At 40.9% G+C, this 23207-nt stretch overlaps 1 protein-coding gene and 1 long non-coding RNA gene across 2 annotated transcripts in view; one reads left to right on the top strand and one right to left on the bottom strand.

The window, feature by feature from the left end:
- SLIT1 (slit guidance ligand 1) overlaps positions 1–23207 on the bottom strand; it is a 580546-nt gene that overhangs the window by 501881 nt on the left and 55458 nt on the right. The window lies entirely within an intron of this gene.
- Positions 12666–21269, top strand: LOC115095882. Its single transcript, XR_003857900.1, has 3 exons — positions 12666–12780; positions 21014–21050; positions 21168–21269. It is a non-coding gene; the product is annotated as an uncharacterized LOC115095882 (long non-coding RNA).

The raw sequence follows: 23207 nt of genomic DNA, 5'->3' as shown, positions 1-23207 counted from the left end.
ACGAAAGTTCAGCAGTGTCCATAGAGCTCAAATACAAGCAAGCAGAGAGTTCAATTGTCAGCATCAAGCCAAAAAGATTATGTCAATAGATTCACGGTCTCCCCGACATGGGCCCTGTTTCGAAGAGACTGCGTCGGGAGGGAACCCACAAGTTGTTGAAAAATCATCTAAGCTAAGAGAGTAACAGGATGAGTGAGCTGAGTCCCCAAGGCAGAGTTGTAAGGAAATTTCATAACAATGCTTTAAGAAAAGTATTTATAGAAACTTGTAGCCCAGTTCTAAAGGGAGCAAGATAAAGTCAGTCCGAGAAAAACTGTTGCTGTTAAACCATTTAAGCAGATTGTAAGTCAAAGAAGCTTTTGTGACGGACTTAACGGGGAAATCAGGCTGCCTTTTTGGCTTGATGCTGACAATTGAACTCTGCTTGCTTGTATTTGAGCTCTATGGACACTGCTGAACTTTAGTGTCCTTCTTCCTTGCATTGATCCCCTATATTATGAATGTAGCCAAAAAATTAATATACTATAAATGAATGCAAATATATTACAATTATAAGTCTTAATCAAAATATACAAATAACACACTAGATAACTCTAAATACAAATGCAAAATACATTCATAAGGATATACAAAAGACAACCCCCCCCCCCCCCCCACACACACACACACAAACACACATAGATTTTGGGGGTTTAGAGGGACTGGGGGATCGAGGCTGAAGCCTGATTTCCCCGCTAAACCTGTCACAAAAGCTTCTTTGACTTATAATCTGCTTAAATCACCTATTTTGCTCTTTGTACATTCAGAATTTATTTTATTTATTTAAATTCTTTTAATATACCGATGCTCAAGACCAGGTCTTATCGTACCGGTTTACAGCAAAACCAGGGGAAACCATAATTAGAAGAAAGAAAGTTACAATGAACAGGGAGCACAATTCAGGACAATTGAAAGAAAAAGAATTAGTTTAACATAAGGCTTCTAATAGAAATGCGAACAGGCAACTATAACAATTGATTAGCAGGGAAAGCTAATTTATCGGCTAAATTAACTAAGTGGTTTGATCTTAACGGTTCCTTTAGATAGGTGGTAGAGGAGGCAACAAACCGAGGAGACGACTGGGGCTAGAGGGGGCCATGGCAGGTGGAGGTTATAGGTTCGAGGCGGGGAGGGAAGGTTATGGAGGGGGGTAAAAGTCATTGCTAATTGGGGAGTGTCTCATCAGGGGAAGGCTTGAGAATATAACCAGTAAGGTTTAAAGTTGTCTGGGTAACAACATTAGATAAGTACATTCAGCGGGAAACGTGTCCAGCTGAATATGTCGTAAGTTATCTGGCTCATCAGCTGGATCACTTTCCCACCACTGTTCTCTCTAAGCTGTGTGCATGCGCAGCTGTGAACTTTTCTCACGACCACACACAGATTTTACCCCCCCCCCCCCCCCATGCAGGAAGACCAGCGGGGCCCACCACGGCCCGAAATGAGAAGGAGACCGTCGAGGCTGTGGTGGAGCCCATTGCAACACAGCCCAAAGTGAGGAGACTGGTGGGGGCCGTGATGACGTACATCCCACCACAGCATGAAGAAAGAAAGAGGCCCCAAAACTCCAGGGCCACCTCCTTCCTGCCCACATGACCCAGAAGAAAAGGTTTCTGGAGCAGTGCAGATAGGAAGGAGGAAGCTCATCGGCCCGTGTGCAGAAAAGGAGCAATGTTTGAGGCAGAGCTGCATCATAACCCATTTTACATGGCCCAAGAAGAGGAGGTCCAGAGGGGAAAGGCTGGCTGAGGCCCTGTAGAGAGACACTGTGTGTGTAAGAGACAGAAAGTGAGAGTTAGCGCCTATGTGTGTGTGAGTGAGACAACGTAAGAGAGAGCCAGCATATGAAAGTGAGAGCTGTGTGTGTGTAAGAGACAGTATGTTGTGTATGTGTGAGAGAGAACCTTTGTGTGTGAGATAGAATGTGAGAGTGAGAGTCTGTGTGTGTGTTTGAGACAGCATGTGAGAACTGCTGGTGTATATGTATGAGAGAGAGAGAGAGAGCATGTAAAAGTGAGAGCCTTGTGTGTTTGTGTGAGAGAGACATGTGAGAATGGGAGCCAGTGTGTATGTTTAAGAGAGAGCATATGAGAGTGAGAGCGAGAGCATGCAAGAGCCTGTGTGTATGTGAGAGAGAGAACATGTGAGAAAGAGAGCATGCAAGAACCTGTGTGTGTAAGAGAGAGCCTGAATGTGAGACAGCATGTGAGAGTGGGAGCTTATGTATGAGAGAGCATATGAGAATAAGAGCATGTGGGTGTGAGAGAGAGAGAGACAGCGTGTGAGAATGAGAGCCTGAGTGTGCATTGAGAGAGGAAGGAAAGAAGACAGGTAGAGAGTGAAGACACAGGGGAAAAAAGAGATTGTGTAAAAGGAATTGGTAAAAGACCGAGAAAGGGAATGTGGAAAAAAAATAAGACCAGACAACAAAGGCAAAAAAAAAATTATTTTGAATTTTTACTGATTGGCATATATCTTTGGGAATGTGCATTACATATTTGTATTTTGTTCTTTCTTCATTATTCCACTGTTAAGATTTTGGTTTCTCAGGCTTTCCATTTTACTTTTGTCTGCATGTTTCTGTTTCTAATTTGTAGTCCCTTATTATGTGTTAGGTAAGGGTCTGTCTGTGTTTTGCATGTGTAACTGAGGTGCAGTATTTCTGCTGGCATGTTGTTTTTCTGTAGGGCTTTGTAGCAGTACGGCTTGTTCTGTTAAGCCCAGCAGGTGGTGTATTAGTGTTCTATGACATGCTATAATATTTGCCTTGCTGCTGTGTCATAAATAAGGGCTGCTGCTGTTTGAGTCCTGAGATAGTGCTGGTACAGTATGAAAAGCTTCTAGATGTCTTTCTTTTTTTTTTTTTTAGGGGTTTGTGTTACTTCTCAAAGTGTTTGGCAATGAAGGATTTGCAGTTACAAGATGTGTGTATGTATGGAAGAGGAGGAGAATTGAGTGAGTGTGCATGTATGTGAGACTCTGAGGAGTGAGTGCATGTGTGTGTGTTTGTGTGAATGAGCATATATATGTGTGAAAGGGTATGAGGGTAAATATGCAAGTGTGTTAGGGTGTATTTGTATGTGAGAAAGTTAGTGTGCATGCTGCTACTAACTAAGGATTGGGCTGCTTGAGCATAAAATCGATAAGCTTTTTGCATAAAAGTTTTTTGCATTTTTTGCTTTTTTGCATTTCTTACCTTGGAAGAATAATTTTCCTTTATTGCCTCGATGCCTCATACAAAGCATAAGGCTAAACTGAAGGGAGTAGAACCTACTCAATCCAAGCAGTCTGAGATGGTTCAGAAGAAAATTGAGGACTATTTTTCGGTGACCCCTGTTCAGATGCCCGGAGCGCCTGCCACTGTGGAGGAGCACCTGGAGCGAGGCACTCCTTCTATAGCAGAGGAAATCTCTTTAACCCTGGGAGCGCCGGCAACACCTACACCTCCGGGAGCGGTCTTGGATGTAGACACTCCAGAAACGGAGAGGCTCTCAGAGAGCATGGGAATGTGGCTAACTGAAGAAGAGAGAGCCAGGAGAATTGGAAAGATTTCTGGAATTGCAGAGGAGTTACAGGCCACTGCGAGGACGCCATCTTCTAAACAGATGGTAAACTTACTTACTTCAACCCCAGAAGGTCTGGGACATTATCTTCTGGAGCTCTCGAAGCAGTGAGTCCATGACCCGAAGGGGATACATCAAACACCCTGAGCGGTAAGACTAAGATTACAAAATCAATTAATATTACTTTGGATTCATTATGGAGTGCGATAGTGAGGCTAGAGGCAGCGGTAATAACGCTGACGGGTGTTGTAATGGAAACAAACAGTACTCTTAAGAAGAACTCGGATTTGATAGAACATCAAGAACAAAGAATTGCAAAAGTGGAAATAAGATTGAATAAAATAGAGAAAGTGCAAACCAATTTAATTCAGTCTGAATCAATGTATAGTAAAAAATTGGAATATCTGGTGAATTATATGCATTATTGAATTTGCGGATTCTAAATTTCCCTGTTATATCACAGATGGTGCCGACTGAACTGTTTAAGAACTATGTTCGTCAGTCACTTAAAATGCCGGTGCCTATAGTGAGCAAAGTTTTCTATTTGCCCCAGGGAAATAAAAGGCTCCAAAATGAAAATCAAGATCAGCAGGACGACATGAAAGAAGGAACATTTATAAAGGAAATTGATTTGAATTTGAATTTGTCTGAACATTATTGGTTACATTTACATTTCAATCGGACAGAGATAATATACTAAAATTCTTCTTTAGAGCAAGAACATCGCTATTCTATGGGCAGAAGATCTGGGTGTTCCCAGACCTCACATGGGCTACACAGAGTAGGAGGAAGACGTTTTTAGCATTACGACCTGATGTATTGGCTAAAGGACGACAATTTTTCCTGCGATACCCGTGTAGATGCCTTGTAAGCTATAGGAATGCCAAATATGTATTTCAAGAACCAGAACAGTTAAGGGTATTGATGGAGACCTCCTAGTAAATCAGCTGTGATATAGAGAAGGGGTTTATGTTCAATGGCGTACTTTTACTATTTCCGTATATATACGCTCAAATTCTAGGCTTCTCCCCTCTTTACCTTTGTAATATGTGGGTTTAAGTGATCATTTATTTCTGAAAATTGTGATTTTTCTTATACCTTATATACAAATGTAACAGAACTCATATTTCTATACAAGATGATTTCTTGGAATTTTGTTAAACTGCATTAAAAATAAAATTAAAAAAAAAAGAAAGCAGTACTCACCAAAAACATTTGCACACAGCAACCCAATCCTTAGAGAGAACATAGTTGCCCACTCACCACTTTTCTGAATATTGACGTCTTAGTGCATTTGTAAATAAGGATTAAAAGGCAGTGAAAAGTTACCGTAAAATTATATTTCTATTAGATGCTCTGTTCTGCGCATTCATCTGATAAGAATGATACCAAAGCATCTCAGAACATTTTCAGCATTTATTGCACATTGCTGTTGCCTAATTACATCTCTTCAACATAGCTCAGAAGGCTGGAAAGTTGATCCAACCATACCAGGATTTGAGCCTGGGTGCTTCAGTTTTTAAGGTTAGAGTTAGTGTCAGGGTTAAGTTTAGGTTTAGTATAAATTCAGAAAAACCTGGCTCAATTAAAGCAGCATAAGATACAAATGATTAACCAACAAGGGGCAGCACTAGCTCACAGCAGCTGCACTTAAGTTGTTGTGGACACATTGAGGTAGATTTTCAAAGGTTTACGCGCATAATATACGTGCATAACCCTTTAAAAACTCTCCTGCGCATGCCAAGCCTATTTTGCATAGGCTTGGTGGTAGGCGCAAGCCCCAGGACGCGCGTATGTCCCGAGGCTTTGAAAAAGGGCCGGGAAGGGGGCCGGGGCCATGGGCGTGGTGTTGGTCCCGGAGCCGTCCGGGGGCGGTCCGGGGGAGGGACCGAGGCCTCCGGGAATCTGACTCTGATATGTCAGAATTCATATCAATGCAAACAATTCTTATAATAATGATATCAGTTTACCAGATGGGCTTATAAAGGAGGTTATACTCCATTCACTGCTTAAGAACTATGGAAACATTATGGGACTATTTAGAGTTCAGTGTGCAATGTCACCAAAACAGGCACTAGCACAACTTGAAACATATAGGAAACTACAAGAATAGAAACATTCAGAAAGGGATCAAAATGATTTTAAAGCAGAAACAAGAAGTGTTGTGTGTTATCTAAATAAGAAGAGAGGTCATATAGAAAGGCATTGTAAATTAAACAAAGTCAATGTTAAAAATGCTTCTTCTAGCAGGAAAACAAAACCTTTTGAAGAAGAGAAAGGGGAGGGGAAGCCTCCAAACTGCTGTAAGGCAGAAACACAGATCAAAGAAAAACTGTTGATAATGATGTTTGCAGACAAATATTTATTGAAGATAGCAAACAACTCAAATGAAGATTGCAAGCATAAATACTATCTAGATTCAGGTGCCTCATATAAATAGGTGTGCAATTAAAGTGCATTTACTTGTTTAGACAAATTATTCAGAGCAGAGATTTGTCTATCAGATGGAAGATCTGTTGAAGCAGAAAAAGGAAATCCAGATAAATTGTTTGATTGATGAGGGGAAAGGTAGAACTGGTGAGTTTATGGATGCTTATTGGTCTCCTGAACTGGATGTGAATTATCTAAATATTATGTTATGGAAAGAGGTTGTTGCTCCTTGTGACTTTGGGCAAGTCACTTTACCTCCATTGCCTCAGGTACAAAAACTTAGATTGTAAGCCCTCTGGGGATTGAGAAATACCTACAGTACCTGAATGTAAACCGGTGTGATATCTTGATTGAGATCGAATGTCGGTGTATAAAAATAATAAATAAATAAAATAATAAATAAATAATAGAGAGCAATGGGGAAATTTTGCTAAAGGTAAAAAGACCAGTGCAAGCTTGCTTGAACTATTTCAACCTGAGGAAAAATGCAGTAGATTTGAGGCTTGGTGACTGTGATGTAGCGCAGCCCGGCCGCAGGCAGGAGCTGACAAGCTACCATAAGTGCAACAAGAGTACCAGAGCCAGACAGCAGGGGGCGCAGGGGAAGAGAAGAACTACAAATCCCAGCTTCCCTGAAACACCACCAGACAGGGAAGGAAAGCCTGAAGGCGAACAGGTGGCAAGCATAGAGGTTAATGAGGCAGACACCGATGAGTCCATGGAGGTGGAGGAAGAGGGCGTGCCCCCTTGGTGGGACTGGCCACAAAAAGCCAGCTCTTCAGAGTCAGAGGGGGAGGAGATGGAGGTAGGTTCAGGGATGGAGGAGTCCTCCAGTTCAGGCATGGATACGGAGTAATCCAGGTGGCTGGGTGAAGTATACTCTTTACCCTAAAGGGGCCTGCGGGGTTGGGGCTTGTAATAGTGCTGAACAGAGGAGGTAAATGAGTGCTCTGAACTAGCACTGCCTGTAAGGGAATCAGAGGGCTGGAGGGGGAGGGGACAAACCCCATGTAATGCATCCAGTTGTTAGTTATTAAACTGCTTTGAAGGAACTATCCCTCTCTCTGTGTTGTCTCTGGGGATTGGGGGAACTGCTTACCCCCAACCCTGCCTAAAGGGAACCCAGCAGCCCAGCAAAACCAGGGCCAGCCGAGGCACAGGCTCAGGGCGTTACTTGAACACACCAGACTCCAGGAACCGGGGCAACTGGTGGCGACAGAGAACTGGAGACGGAAGACCAGCGTTCGAGGCCTCACGGACGGTGAGCCATCACAGTGACATTGAAACAGAGGGATCAATTTATGGCACAGACTCTGTGGGCATGTTAATATGAATACCTAAACAAGATCAGAAGAGAGGAGCTTGCAGATGGGCTTGGGCTTTGCAACTGCAAAGATAAAGGCATGCCCTGTGAATATTGTTTCAGAGGAAAAACAAAAAGAAGCTCTTTTTATATTCTATAAGCACAGGAAAGTAAAAAGAAAGGTTGGATCTGGTTTTTGCAGATGTTTGTGACCTCCATGCAGTGAAAACAAAGGGTGGCAAGAGCTATTTTCTTATTTTTGTAAACAACTATTCAAAGTACACTTACACCTATCTGTTGTCAAATAAAAATGAGGTTTTTGAAAAGTTAAAAACATTACTGTGCCTATGTTCAAATAAATTTCAGAGAAAAATTAAGAGATTTAGAATGGACAATGGAAGGGAATTCTGTAGCAAAAAAACAAAGGAATTTCTAACAGAAAAAGGTATAAACCATGAAAAGACTATAAGCTATATAGCCCTGAGCAGAATGGACAGGCAGAAAGAAAGAATCAGAGCTTGCTAAATATGACTAGATATCTACTGTTGGATGCAGTTATCTGATGACCTCTGGGGCGAAGCAATCCATGTTGCCACCTATTTATAGCGTTACCTACTAACCAAGGGTGACGACAAAATACCTTATGAACTGAGGAATGGACACAAGCCTAATTTGTCTCATCTCAGAGTGTTTGGCTGCAAAACTTATATGTATATATTCCCAAAGAAAAGAGAAACAAACAGCAATACAGGAGTGAATTGGGAATCATATTGGGATGTGCAGTAGGAACTAATCATTATAGAATCCTGGATCTCAAAACAAAAGAAGTATAAATAGGCAGTATGGCCTAATTTGATGAAAAAGAAAGAATGAACCAGAATGAATCACTAAGTCTTGAATCTCAAATAACAAAAGCAAGATCTACCAGCAGCACATGGCTCAACCCAGTAAGAGAACAAGAAGGGGTTGCTGAGCAAGAGGCTGAAGACACTGATATGCAAGCAGAGGCATGCATAGCTGCCAGTGATAATGACCTACAAGAAAAATATGCAGAAGGACTGGAGAGCAGTAGAAAGGCTGGGACAGTACCTGAAAGGGGAAATGAACTTAAAATTGGAGTTACCAGCCACTGAGAGTTGATTCCTAGCTGGCTATATGGATGCACATGGGGGAGGAGACAGGACGGACAGAAAATCAACAAGAAGATAAGTTTTCTTTCACAAAGGTTGAGCAAGAAGCAGACAGATGTAGCTTTTGTCTTCAACAGAGGCAGAGTACTGTGCTGCAGAGTAAGCTGTCAGGAAACTTGCATGTCTATATAAGTGTAACCATGCCCAGTTTAGGTGTTTAAGGTCCAGGTCCAAGTTCAGATGGAGAGAAAGATAGTTTTTCAGGGCCCCTGGTATGGTCAGTATTATAACTATCAGAGGATCACTTGCTATATGTAAAACCTCCACTTGGTACAACAATGTTACAGTAGAGACTAAGGGAATCCGAGGATGCAGCCAATGCTCCTACCAGGGTCCCTCCATTCAGTCAGAGCACCGGAAGTAATAGGCAAAAATCAAACTGAAGTTCAAGTTAGAGATTAAATCAAAGTCTTTACTGCAGCTTAAATGAAATGATCCAAGCCAGTATTCCAAAACTCAGATGAAAGCAACAGGAAAATTGAATTCTTTGCAGACAACATGGATCTCAACACACCCTCCATCATACTCGGCGACTTCAATCTACATGTCAACTCCTGCCCACCTTCCCCCTCCTGAAAAGCATTCCTCTTATCCCTTGACGCCATGGGATACAAGCAAGTCATGAACCTCCCAACCCATAAAGCAAGACACACACTTGATCTCATTTTTACGAATTCCAGCATAGCCACCACCGATACCCCCACCTGCCCCCCAGTACCCTGGTCCAACCATGCCCTCATAAACACCACCCTCTCTATAATGAAACCAACACCCCCCACGCACTCTTTCCAATTTCGCAAACCCTGCTCCGGAGAAGACCTTATCGCATCATGCTCTAACATCTTAAACAAGATTGATCTCACTAACCCAGAATCAGTTATCTCCTCTTGGAACGACACCACCAAAGACATTGCAGACAAAATCTGCCCAATCTGCCCACTAAAAACAATAAATGTAAACCCATCCCACAGCAATAAAAAAGCATGGTTCACACCAGAACTCAAGAAACTCAAAAACAACCTGAGAATAAAGGAAAGAAAATGGAGGAAGCACCCATCCCCCCTCTTTACTCGCATCATACAAAATTTCCATGCACGAATACAGGACTACCATCCTAAAAACAAAACGTAATTTCCATGCATGCATAATTCACGACTATCAGTACAATTCCAAGGTCCTATTCACTCTGATATCAAATCTCACTGAACCTTCCCCCACACACAGCCCATCCTTAGACTCCAAAAGCAAATGTGACAACCTAACCTCCTTCTTCCATAACAAAGTCGCCAATCGAACAGCAAATTTTCCCCCTGACACAGACTTCACCATGACCCCCTCTCCAAAACCACTGCCAACCTTGAACACCTTGAAACCACATCGGCTTTAGAAATTGAATCCCTATTAAAGAAAATCAAACCCTCCAAACACCCCCTAGTCAACATCCCCTCCAAAATGCTACAAACCATCCCCAACACAATAGCCTCAACCCTCGCAGAGATTATCAATTGTTCCATCACACATGGTGTATTCCCCACCTCCCTCAAACAAGCAATTGTGAAACCCATCCTAAAATAACCCAATCTTGACCCATCAGAACAAACTAACTATCGCCCAATCTCAAACTTACCTCTATTAGCCAAAATCACCGAAAAGGTAGTCAACCTCCACCTCACTGATTACCTAGACACACCCAACATTCTATCCCCATCTCAGTTTGGTTTCCGTAAATTTTTCAGTACAGAAACACTCCTGTTGTCCCTCACAGACACCATTCTCAAAGACATAGATAATGGTCAAGCCTTCCTCCTAGCGATGCTTGACATCTCCTCTGCCTTTGACACCGTCAGTCAAAAGATCCTTCTAAACAACATTTCTAACATAGGCATATCTGGAACTGCCCATCTTTGGTTCAAATCATACCTTGAAAGATATTTCAAGGTCAAATTAAGCAATAGCGAATCTGACCCCATTAAACTTACCTGTGGTGTACCCCAAGGCTCTGCCCTCTCCTCCACCCTCTTCAACATCTACCTGCTACCCCTCTGCCACCTCTAACCAACTTAGGCATCGTTTACTTTATATACGCGGACGATGTCCAATTTATTTATCCCCATCACTGATTCACTAGACAATTCATTAAGAGTCTATAACAACTGCATCAACTCGATCAACCACCTCCTATCTAATCTCAACTTGGCACTCAACACCAACAAAACTGAATTCCTTATTATTTCCCACAATCCCACCACACATCAACCCACACTTAATAGCACGTCACCCCTCCCTACCCCCCTCACTCAACAAGTAGCAACCTGGGTGTTACTATTGACAACCAGATGAACCTTAAAACATTCATAAAATCAACTTTAAAGGAATGCTATTTTAAACTTCATGTGTTAAACAAAATTAGGCCACTCCTACATGCCCATGATTTCCATACCGTTCTTCAAACCTTAATCTTCGCCAAGATAGACTACTGTAATTCTCTCCTACTAGGCCTCCCCACCTCCACCACCAAAGCCCTCCAGCTAGCTATTACAGAATGCCACTGCCAGAATACTCACCAATACCCGTAGAAAAGACCACATCACACCCATCCTAAGAGACCTGCACTGACTCCCGATGTCATCTAGAATTCTTGACAAAACACTCTCCCTAATACACAAAACCTTACACAACCAGAAAATCACATGGCTAAATAACTCTTTCCACTTCAATACCTCCAACAGACCAACCAGATCTGCCTATAAAGGAACCCTCCACATCCCCTCTCCTAAAACTACACAACGAACCTCCACTAGGGACGGAGCACTCTCAATAGCAGGACCCATCAACTGGAACTCTATGCCTCCCGACCTATGCATTGAACCCTGCATACACAAATTAAAAAAAAAATTGAAAACTTCAATTTTTTTTTTAATTTGGTATGCAGGGTAATTTGGTAGGTATTATTAATTTGGTATGCAGGGTAATTTGGTAGGTATTATGGATAGGCTAGCTTTTCAAGCTAGCCTATCCATAATACCTACCATTACCCCCAGCCACTTATACTCTATTTTAAAGTTATAAACTACTTTAAAGTAATAAAATGCTCTCTGAACATGCCTAGTCACAAAGCCATTTTCCTTTACACATATTTTATTTCAACAGTCATCTACTCGCTAGTTTTAATGATATATATCACACTTTAAGCATGCCTGTTACCATAATCTTTAACCAAACATTGTATATAGTGTACAATATATATATATGCCTTTATCCTCAGTTATGTTTCACTCTGCATATAACATCAAGCACCTTTCTTTAGTTTCAATAATATATAACCTATCTCTAAACATGCCTTATTACCTAATTTTTATCCAAACATTGTATATTGTACCCAATATATATATACAAGCCGTTAAGCCCGTAACAACGGGCTACATTAAAACATTTTTTTTCGGATTGGTTTTCGGAAACGGCACTCTTCCTCATTTCTTCTCCCTCACTCCCCCTTCCCCTCTCTCATTCACCTTGGTCACTCATCCTCCTTCCCCTCGGTCACTCACCCCCCTTCCTCCACTCACCTCCCTTCCCTCCCCTACCCCCACTCAAACTCCTTTCCCTCAGTCTTATTCACCCTCTTTCTCCCACTGCCTCCCTCCCCTCTCACTGAAACCCCCTTCCTTCACTCTCACCTCCCCTTCCCTCATTCTCACTCCCTCCCCTCCTCAGTCACTCCCCACCCTCTCCCAATCCCATCCCTCACTCTCCTCCCCTCCCCTCTCAGTCACTACGCTATGTGACTCACTCCTTCCCTTGTGGCACGGCAGTCTATCTGTTACTCTTGGCCCTTATTGGAAACTTTTTGTTTCTAATTTTCTTCCCCTCTGCCACTGATGCAGAGAGCAGTGCTGGAGCTCCATCAAAGTAAAGGCTTGCTTTGCTCTCTTTCTGGGAGACCTGTGCCTTTAAGAAATCCGCTCAGTGACTTGAGAGGGAGGAGGGAGCAGGGCTCTGGCTTTCACTTTTGTTGCTCTGCTTTGTGGGGAGTGGGGGTGGAGGGATGCCCATGTAAACTCTTCCCCTGGTGGCTGAGACCCCCCCCCCCCCCCCGGTTGATAGCACTGCTTCCCCTCCCCCCGCCTGAAGTTGCTGAATGTTTACTTGGCTTCTCCTTATCTGCGGGACTCAGGGGGCAGGGGGCGGGCTGACTCAGATCTTCTCCGTTCCATTGTCTTCTCTGTGCTCCTGCTTCTAATCTGTTCAGCTGGAGGTAAGGAGCAAGGCCCCTTCGCAGCACGTGGGTCTCTACTGCATTTGCTGATGACTCTTCTTTCCTCCTCCTGTCCCTGTTCGTGATGGTCCGGCCGTCCCTCCCTCCTCCCCCCCCCCCACCCCGGCGGTGGAGGAGGGATGGGCTCAGGCTGTTAACATATCGGCGCGGCAGCTCCCTGCCCTTTCCTCCTCCCCTCTGTTGCTCAGAGTTCTCTGTGCCGCACATGCGCAGTAGAGCTGTTCTCTACTGCGCATTTGCGGCACGTCGGTCAAGCTTCATTTATCTAGTTAGATATATATATATATACTTATATCAACAGTTATGTTCACTCTGCATATAAAGTTATTCTTGTTCTGTTTGCCATGTAACCAAATTGTTCAATGTATTTTCTCTATCATTATTATACGTTCTATGTAAACCGATACGATGTGAATACAGTTATTGGTATAAAAAAACACTTAACTAAATAAATAAATAAAATATCAATGAGGATGATAGATAGTTTGCCCATACTAGATGTTTATTTCATTCTAAGCTATCTTGCATGATTATACATAAGAAAACATCTCTCATGCTTGAAGGTTGAATAGCTGGAATGAGGTCCCAGCATGTAGCTGTCAAAAAAATAAAAAAAATTCTTCAAGTACAACAGGTGAAGCCAAAATACAAAAATCATAAATGTGGGTCAACAAATCTCAATTTATAGTCCAACTGCCAAAATCTTCAACTCTCTTGAGTTCTTGGCTCAAATGTCATAGTCCTTTCTCTTTGCTCAACCTATTTCTAGTTGCCTGGGCAAAAAGATCTTTGGCCTAGTCCTTTGGATACCGAGTATATGCCCTTCCCTCTGGTGTTGGCCAGGCATTCAAAATATTTTCTCAAATCTCTTTCCTCAGAACTCCTGCTAGAATGCTTGAATTGCCTTTTTGAAATCCTGAAGGAATCTCCAGCTCTCCAACCTACTCTCCAATCTCTCTTCAGCTCACTAAAGAACTGAGCTTGCTCCAAGGAATTTATATACCCCAAGAAACCTTTCACCCCAAAAAGGTGGGGTTTTGGTTATGGGAGAGTTCAAAAATCTGCAAACCTTTCCCACCACCATGATGGAAAAATATACATGGGAACAAATCTAGTGACTGGCAAAGCCCCATCACACAAAGTTATTTTTGGACTTTGAGATCAATCAACTGACACCAGTAAGGCTTTATGAAGACAACCAAGGGTGTAAAAAAATGGCTCAGGCCAAACATGAAACATGTGGACATAAAAAATATTATATGAGAACTTGTGCGTAAAGGGAATGGTTAAACTGAAATACTGCCTCATAGAGAATATGGTGGCAAATATATTAACTCTTTGTCCAGAGATCATTTTTTGGCCCTGCACAATGAATTGGGACCAGCGTAATAATGGACAGCAAATGTGCGGAATTGCTGAGAATGGAAATGTTGGGAACATCAGCTCCTAAGAGTATAGAAAGGGAGGGCATGTTTCTTATGTTTGTTTGAACTAATGTACAGTTATGTAAAATAAGGTAATGTTAAAATGTTTTTCCCTCCTTCTGTGTTTCAAATTTACTGCTTGAGGTTGGACTGGAGTTGAGTTGATCTCATAAGACCTTTTTTTAATTCTCTCTCCCTGTTTGCTGCTTTCAGTTTCACTTCTGGTCTGCCCTGCAAGTGAGCTACAGCTACTAAATAGAGTAGGCATTCTTGTTTTGTACAGATGTTTTTTTTTCTCAATTAAATACTAAACTGCTTTTTGGAGTGTACTATTAAGTAAGTTGTACATTCTTTTTCCTGGGCTACTTAATTTGAACACAAAGGTTGAACCACAGCCACAAATAACAGTAACTCTCCTTTCACGGGGCATACCACCTCCTCAGCATTGCAGTAAGAAAACTGAACTCTCTCCTGTATCGTGTAACACCAGCCATTGATTTATTGGGTTAGGGACCGAAAGAATCTGTTACGGTGGTTTTATTTCAAGCCTTTGTGTGCTCGTTGATGTCTGGATTAGGTTACATCCCTTCAATATGTGGTCCTGGTCTCAAAAGTGTGACCTTTAGGTCTATGTGGCCTATGCTTAGCATCTGTTTAATTTTCACTTATCCCTGATGCATGTAAAGCAATGTTTTGCCATTGATTCACTGGTGGGAACATGTGTCTTTAAGCTGGGTGATGTCATAGACTTGCTGTTTGTGAGGGCTCTTTTGGCTTGGCATATTTTGCCAGACTGTTTATTGTGTTTTGTGCTTCCTGCTGCAGAAACCCAGGGAAGTAATTTTTTTCCTTCACGGAGAGAGTACATCTAAAATGGTAAGGTGTAAGGCCTAACTTCTTCTCGGCCTCAGAAACGAGCAAGTGACTGATTTTCTCAGTAGAACTGTGTTAGATTTTTATTAGAAAGGAATTCCTTATGCTGAGGAGTTGGCACTGCTAAAGTGATTTATTTTGCTACTTAACTGTATGAAGTTCTTTACTATGAAAGCCTGTGGAAGGACTTAAATACCACTGTTTTGGTTCTAAAAAAATTGGCATCATTGGAGCCCCCCCCCCCCCCATCCAAACTGTGGACGGGATCATGTCCCAGGGTTTGGGTTCACCTAAAGCAGAGGATTGACAGTGAATGGGGTTGTAACTGAAGATGCAGCCATTTCATCCAGAGGAAAGTTAATTCAAGGCACAGAGAGGAAAGGGTTTCCCTGTTCAATAAGAACAGTCACTGAGAAGACCTCTGGAGCCTGGTCCATTACATCACGTTATGACATTTTATTGAACCCACAGACCAGTGCCAGGAGGGATCAGAACCCCTCAACATTTGGTTTTTATTTTATGTACACCTAACAGGGATTACAAAAATATATCTATGCATATGTCTATATCTATAAATATATATACACACACACACATTTCTCTCTCTATACACATGCATACACTGTATATATACCATCATAATCCAAATTAATGTCTTCCTTAATCTTGATCTCAAAGATAAATGGACATAAATAGACTATGCACTATATAGTCCTCTTCACCTCACAATATCCACATTTAAAAAAAATACAATGTGACTGTCATAACAGACATCGATTAATGTTATTCACAAAATTGTGCTCTCAGCCTTATATTTAATCATAGGTCTTAAACCAATCAATTCATATTTTTCTTTTTTGTTGCAAATAAAAAAGCACAATTTGAAAATGTCTCTAAGAGAATTCAAAGAGTAAACTTATCTTCACTGCGTTGCACGTTCCTGGGCACAATCATTGCCTTGAAATGTCTGAGTTTTGCAGGATACCTTTCTTGAGCCTGACACGGGGCTGAATTTCAGGCTTGTTAGTCCTTCCTTAGTCACTGAAACTTATTTGCTTCATGTTCCAACATTTCAAAAAATGGCATGCGACAGGAAATGATGCATCCATGATCCATCCCATCAGTTAAAGCCATCGCAGGAGGAAATCCCAAACTACTCCCAAAGTAGAGAGGGTTCTGACTGGGAGCTCATTGTTGAAGAAACTACACATTCACAGATTTCCCAAAAGTAATGTTTGTTATGGACTATATAGAAAGAGATTTGCAAATAATGCTATATTTTCACCACAAAAATGCCAGCAAAGTTATATCTGTTTTTGGGATTCTGGATCCACTTTGGAATAATAAGTCTGACAAAGGAAATTAAACTAAATAGCAAAAACTAATAATATAACCCTTTTCAAGAATATCAAAAGCAAGAAGTCTGTGAGGGAGTCAGCTGGACCACCAAATGACAAGGGGGGGGGTAAGGGGGAAATCAGGAAGGACAGAGCCGCAGCAGAAACACTAAATGAGTTCTTTGCTTCGGTCTTTACTGAGGAGGACGTTGGGAAGATACCCATACAAGAAGGAAACTTTGAAGTTGATGATTTAGAGGAACTGAAGCAAATAACTGAAACTGGAAGATGTAAGAGAGCAACTTAACAAACTAAAGATTTACAAATCACCAGGACCGGACAGTATTCACAGCAGAGGAATAGAAGAACTCAGATATGAAATTAAAAACCTGTTACTAGCAATCTGCAAACTATCATTAAAATCAGTCATGGTGCCGGAAGACTAGAAGATGTCCAATGTGATGCACATTTTTAAAAAGAGCTCCAGGGATGATCGAGGAAACTATAAATTAGAAAGCCTGATCTCAATGCTGGGCATATGGATAGACACAACTTAAAGGGGAAAAGCCAACATGGTAATAGACAGGTAATGGAAAGTCGTGTTTAACACTCTATTAGTTTTTTGAAGGTGTAAATAAGGGTGAGCTGGTCAATATAATGGATCCGGATTTTCAAATGACATTTAATAAAGTCCCTTATGAGAGACTTCTTAGGAAATTAAAAAGGCACAGGAGGCAATATCCTAGTGTGGGTTGGTAACTAGTTTTTTTTCCAGAAAAAAGTTAAAGATGATATTATTTGCACAATCATTTGGCCCTAAATCCTCTCATCTTTGAGAATATTAGTCCAAAGATGAAAGCCCATACTGAGTCTGATATTCTCTATCTGTTGAGTTTAAATGTAATTAGAAGAGCAGAATTTTATATTGTTGAGTTTTTGGTTTTGTCTAATTCTTTATAAATGTTTTAATTTGTTACCGCCTAGAATAGTAGATAGGCGGGTTATACATTTCTTAAATAAATAAATAGTTTAAAGATAAAAATAGAGAGTTAGACTAAATGGTCAGTATTCAGCACCATTTAGCTAGACATAAGGGGGTTCATATTCAGTAGGACATTTAATGGACAAGTTATCCGGCTACAGGTAGCCGGATAACTTGTCCCATATATTCAGCGGGATAAACATCCCGCTGAATATACTTGCTTAAAGTTATCTGACTAACCATAGCTGGATAACTTTAAACATAACCAGATGTTCTTTTTGAATATCGCCGGTTATGTATAAAGTTATTCAGCTGTAGTTAGCCGTATAACTTTGGACTTAACCAGATATATTCAATATCGACAGACAGCCAATATAATTCCATCAAAACTGGTGAGAAAAGATCCAGAATGGAATGCCCTGAAACAAGTCATACAGCAGCATTTGATAACATGTGCAAGACCTTTTGCTGACATTTGGGAAGGCCTAAATAAAAAGAATTGGAATTATCTACAGATGTTAAAACAAATGTTTATGCTTATTAAATTTGATATACAACGGTTAACAAAATCAATGCAGTTTACAGAATATCATTCATAAATTTTCGAAATCATTAATATCAATTAAAACAGCAATCCAATAGAATTTTAAAACCAATATCAATTAATACAACTAAAATTCTTTTAAATACATAAATCAGTGTTTGAATAATAGCATGAAAATCTGTTTTAGCATAAATTTCAAACATAGTTATCCTGTGCTTGAAAAACCCTTCTCTATTAACTGCCATTATCTGTTGCCTAAGAGAGAAAGCAAAATCAAATAAGACCCCTACGTCTCTAATAGTTTCCAAAACTGGAACAGAGATTCCTTCAGTCACCATATGAGAACCCAACTCAGAAACTGGAGATCGAGCGACCCAAAATCTCTTGGTCTTAGAAGAGATTTTATGCCTCATTCTTAGGTTTATAGCCTGCAGACAACAAGGAAGCAGTTCCAGCAAGGTAGACATACAATCCCCTATTGATAAAAGGAGTTGGATGTCATCAGCATACATTTTGGAAAACTCCACAAACTCAGTTATGATGTTACGAAAAGGAGACATATAGGGGCCGATGCAATAAGGCCCACACTGAAATCAGTGCTGTTTTTCTGCGCATAATTTTTTAAGCATGCACGGCAGAAACAGGCGGCTCCACAGGATGTAATAAAGGAACGGCATGCAGATGAGATAGGCGCAAAAAAACCTGCGAAAGAGCAAATACCCATGCAGATACCCCAAAAGCCCCAATGCAGAAAGCCGGGGACATGTGGATGCAGTGTGAAAGGGCTGTTTTTTTAAATTAAAAAAAATATGTGGTCTCAACAGCAGCATCGGGAGTCCTGGAGTGGCTGCGGCAGTCTTACTGGCCACTTGCTCCAGCCTCTGAATCATATGGCCTGTCTCCTTTTGGCCACCGGGAGCCCCTCTGCAGGCCTCCAAAAATTTAAAAAAAACACGCTGTGGCCATGTTACCCAGTCTCTCCCCCCCCAAGGCCCTACAGACACTGGGCCTTCCTCACGTTGGGCCAATCAGTGCCAGGAGCATTGGGGCATACGTCTACCTGCCACCAACAGTCCTCATAGACTCAGAGCAAAAGCAGGGCACTGGAGCAGATAAATATTTTTATCTTTCACACTATCTACACTTCACCCTCAACGTTTCATACACACACACAAAAACCCTTTCCTGAAATCCATGGCTTGACTGATTCAGCTGCATTTGCATATCGGATTTCCCTGTCGGACATGTATTCCATGATTTCTTCAAAAGTGCAGTTGTGCATGAGATGATTAATGCTTGAATAACTGTCTGAAAGTCCCCTATACCAAGAAAAGGCTTCACAGACCGCAGAATGCGCATTTTAAAATAGAAAGTTTTGATTACGGAATTGATCTAAAGCAACACGTAAGAGCAGAATCCATGATTATTCTTAGATTCCATGCATGTGTGGAAATGGGAATGATCTGACCTTCAAAACTGAAGGATGATTTAAAGTCACTCATGTCAGTCCTAGCCATCAAGAGGATTTCCGTTTTCTTTACATTTAGAGCCAGCCTGTTCAAAGAGGGCCAGTCAGAGTGGTAATACAATGTGATAACTTTGCAAAGGCTACATCAGGTATCGATATTAATGGGGAAAAAAATTGTATTGTCATCAGCGCCTGCCATCCAGTGCTCCCTACATGTGACAGGGGCCGGTGAATGGCACGGATACCCTGTCACATGGTAAGGGCAAAGGCCATCGGCGCCATTTTTATTAATGGCAGCCGATGGCCCGAGAGCGGGAGATCGCTCCCGGGACCCCCACTGGACCACCAGGTACCTGTAAAATGTTTTTTGGGGGGTCGGGAGGGTGGGGGAAGCTAAGGGATTAGTTTTAAAGGGTTGGGGTGGGTTTTTTGTTTATTGGCTTGGGCGCAGCCGATAAAGAAAACCGCGATCAGGCCGGACGAAAAAAAACCCACGATGTGAATCGGAACCGGAATCCGAACCGATTCTGGTTCCGATTCACATCTCTAATTTTAAACACATACGTGTACATATTTTACGTGTAAAGGTAAACTAGTACTTAATTATTCACGTTAGTCCTGATTTCCATGTGTAAGTCTGCCAATTTTATAAGATGCTCACGTTGAGGAAATTACCAGTTATACCAATTAGCTCACCAGTTTGCCCAGTTCTTTTCCAGGCCATCGAGACCCTCCTGGTTCTTTAGCCTGAACTTCCCCCAGTTTACTTAGATTTTCCACCACCTATACAAACACGTTTATTAGCACTTTTACATCTGATAATGAGAAGGTTTAAATATGCATGGGTAAATTGGAAAATGTACATGCAAGTCTTTTAAAATAGCAACTTTTGCATTTAACTATTGGCTCACTTCCAAAATACCACTAGATCACCCCTTTTTTATTCGCATCCCAAAGCAAAGAATGTCAGCAGCATTGTCTGAATTATCAATAAGACATAAGGTAAAAAGCACAGGATGGCTTCTACGGCCAAGTTCCAAAGCAAAGAACATCAAGCAGCATTGTCTGAATTATCAAGAAGGTTCCTCACCCAGTAAAAATGTTGCAAGCAGTAATTTATGGGTTTGACAGTTACTTGGTTTTGATTGATTATAAATATTAGTACTCTTATCATAAGGCTTGGGGGTAACTACACGTAGCGGCAGTTAATACCCTTGAGAGAAACATGGAGTGGCAGATATACCGTAAGAAGCTTGCTGTGCAGCATAGATAGGCCATCAGGTCCTTTTCTGCCATCATTACTATATATATGTTGATATATATATATATATATATATATATATACACAAAAGTGAATATATGTGTGTACTTGTGACTTTTAAAAAATATGGAAATCGTGAATAGTAGCTACTTAAGCACGTACATGCTAATTTTTGGAAGTGTAATACTTTGAAAAATTGCCTTTAAGTGTTAATTCATAGTAATACATATCTTGACTCAAATTCAATAGATTTTATTTTTTAAAGAACCCAAACTGAAGAAAGCATTTTAGTAACAAGTATAATTTCCTTAAATTCTTTCCAGGAACACCTTTAACAACTTCAAGTGAAATATTCAACAAGTAAGTGTATTTCCTTTAACTGTTTGTCTTTCACTATTAACTACTGTTTTTTTTTTGCTTGCCAGGTTTTTCAGTGAACTTTAAATATTAACTTCTTTTTTTATTTTTACCTTGCAGGTACCAGGGTTCACCAATAAAAAATTAGATAATTTTCAGTTCAAATGATGAACACAAACTTGTAGTGCAAATATCTTAAATAAACTCCTGAGTTTGCATGGATACTACCTGGTTGTCTGACTTGCATGCCTACTGGCTTGGTTTAGGAGAAGCTATGACCAGCCTTGGTTATCGTTGGAGGTGGGAGCTGTAGAGGGGATAGATCTCTCTCTTCTCTTGTTTTTATCACTCTCCTTGCTGAAGGTGAGATGGATGTTGAGGTCCAATTCAATCTTTGCATATACAGCTAAGACTTTGCATGTTATGTAAGCACCTGAACATACCTCTGGGATCGTATATGCCATATTAAGAGATAATCCACATATGTCCATTGCTACATTTCATACTCAACGATTGGCAGCAAATGGGAAATTTTTAGGGCAACTATAGAATGACCATGAGTGGCTTTCTTTGATGTTCTGAGAAAAGAGTTTGATTTGGGGGAAGAAAAAAGAGAGATATATGACAGGATACGGTGTCACATACAGTGTCACATACGGTGTCACAAGACAGGCAAAGAGAGAATTTGAAATGAAGTTGGCCACAGAGGCAAAAACTCATAATAAAAACTTTTAAAAATATATCTGAAGCAAGAAACCTGTGAGGGAGTCGGTTGGACTGTTAGATGACTGAGGGTTTAAAGGGGCTCTTAGAGAAGATAAGGCCATTGCAGAAAGACTAAATGAATTCTTTGCTTCCGTGTTTACTAATGAGGATGTTGGGGAGATACCAGTTCCGGAGATGGTTTTCAGGGGCAATGATTCAGACGAACTGAACGAAATCACTGTGAACCTGCAAGATGTAGTAGGCCAGATTGACAAACTAAAGAGTAGCAAATCACCTGGACCAGATGGTATGCATTCTAGGGTACTGAAGGTACTCAAAAATTAAATTTCTGATCTATTAGTTAAAATTTGTAACCTATCATTAAAATCATCCATTGTACCTGAAGTCTGGAGGGTGGCAAATGTAACCCCAATATTTAAAAAAGGCTCCAGGGGCGATCCGGGTAACTACAGATCAGTGAGCCTGACTTCAGTGCCAGGAAAAATAGTGGAAACTATTCTCAAGATCAAAATCGTAGAGCATATAGAAAGACATGGTTTAATGGAACACAGTCAACATGGATTTACCCAAGAGAAGTCTTGCCTAACAAATCTGCTTCATTGTTTTGAAGGGGTTAATAAACATGTGGATAAAGGTGAACTGGTAGATGTAGTGTATTTGGATTTTCAGAAGGCGTTTGACAAAGTCCCTCATGAGAGGCGTCTAAGAAAACTAAAAAGTCATGGGATAGGAGGCGATGTCCTTTCGTGGATTACAAACTGGTTAAAAGGCAGGAAACAGAGAGTAGGATTAAATGGTCAATTTTCTCAGTGGAAAAGGGTAAACAGTGGAGTACCTCAGGGATCTGTACTTGGACCGGTGCTTTTCAATTATATATAAATGATCTGGAAAGGAATACGACAAGTGAGGTTATCAAATTTGCGGATGATACAAAATTATTCAGAGTAGTTAAATCACAAGAAGATTGTGATACATTACAGGAGGACCTTGCAAGACTGGAAGATTGGGCATCCAAATGGCTCTCCATAGTGTGTTGGGAGAGGAACCTCTCATAACTACCAGTAGAGGAAGAAACATCAGGGATTATGTTATCCATTCCAAATCACAATCTTATGAAAAGGGTTACACAAAAAAACAGGGTATCAGGCCTTGAAGCATATAGATCTCACTATAGATCTGGGGCGTCACTGCATCTGACTGTACTGGGTATGTGTGGTGGTGTTAAAAAGCATTATGCAAGAGGAGGACTTTTATTGCACATTGCACCTATCATTCGGATCATTACAGAAAAAAGTGGGTGGATGCATCCTTTCTAGGTCTGTAATAAAAACATAAATAAAAGATCTTTCTCCTCTTGATAGTCTTGGCTTTTTTTTTTTTTTTTAATATAAACAAAAAGGAAATTACAAAATATAAATGCAATCCAATAGGAAA

The sequence above is a fragment of the Rhinatrema bivittatum genome, chromosome 7 (assembly GCF_901001135.1).
Source record: "Rhinatrema bivittatum chromosome 7, aRhiBiv1.1, whole genome shotgun sequence".
Taxonomy (NCBI): domain Eukaryota; kingdom Metazoa; phylum Chordata; class Amphibia; order Gymnophiona; family Rhinatrematidae; genus Rhinatrema; species Rhinatrema bivittatum.
The sequence above is the reverse complement of the archived record's forward strand: the minus strand, read 5'-3'. Positions and strand labels throughout refer to the sequence as shown.